The sequence below is a fragment of the Meleagris gallopavo genome, unplaced genomic scaffold, assembly GCF_000146605.3.
Source record: "Meleagris gallopavo isolate NT-WF06-2002-E0010 breed Aviagen turkey brand Nicholas breeding stock unplaced genomic scaffold, Turkey_5.1 ChrUn_random_deg7180001301662, whole genome shotgun sequence".
Taxonomy (NCBI): domain Eukaryota; kingdom Metazoa; phylum Chordata; class Aves; order Galliformes; family Phasianidae; genus Meleagris; species Meleagris gallopavo.
Window position 1 is genome coordinate 1 of NW_011267377.1, and position 471 is coordinate 471.

At 62.0% G+C, this 471-nt stretch overlaps 1 non-coding gene across 1 annotated transcript; it reads right to left on the bottom strand.

Moving 5' to 3' along the window:
• Positions 1–29: 29 nt before the first annotated feature.
• LOC116217849 lies at positions 30–148 on the bottom strand. The gene has a single exon (XR_004162562.1). It is a non-coding gene; the product is annotated as a 5S ribosomal RNA (ribosomal RNA).
• Positions 149–471: the final 323 nt, after the last annotated feature.

The following is a 471-nucleotide window of genomic DNA, read 5'->3' on the forward strand; positions in this document are numbered from 1 at the left end:
CCATCCAACATCAAAAGCCCGTCAGCAAAAGCCTACAGCACCCGGTATTCCCAGGAGGTCTCCCATCCAAGTACTAACCAGGCCCGACCCTGCTTAGCTTCCGAGATCGGACGAGATCGGGCGTTGCCAGGGTGGGATGGCCGTAGACGCTGCGTGCTCCTGCTCCGGCCCTCTTCCCGCCTGCACACCACTGACACCACCCGCCACACAACGGGAAAAGTGCCGCCTCAGCCACCAACAAAAGGCGCAAGCCAACGGAATCCACGACTCCCCGCACCTCACCATCCAACGCTACATCCCGGATCCACCCTGACTACGGCTTACGACATCCCACAACACCCACCCCGAGCCCAAGCCAGCGTGACACCACGGCATTAGCAACCCTGCAGCGGCCCTCTTCACGGCACCGCACGCGCCCGCACACACACACACACACACACACACGCACACACGCACACGCACACAACACAC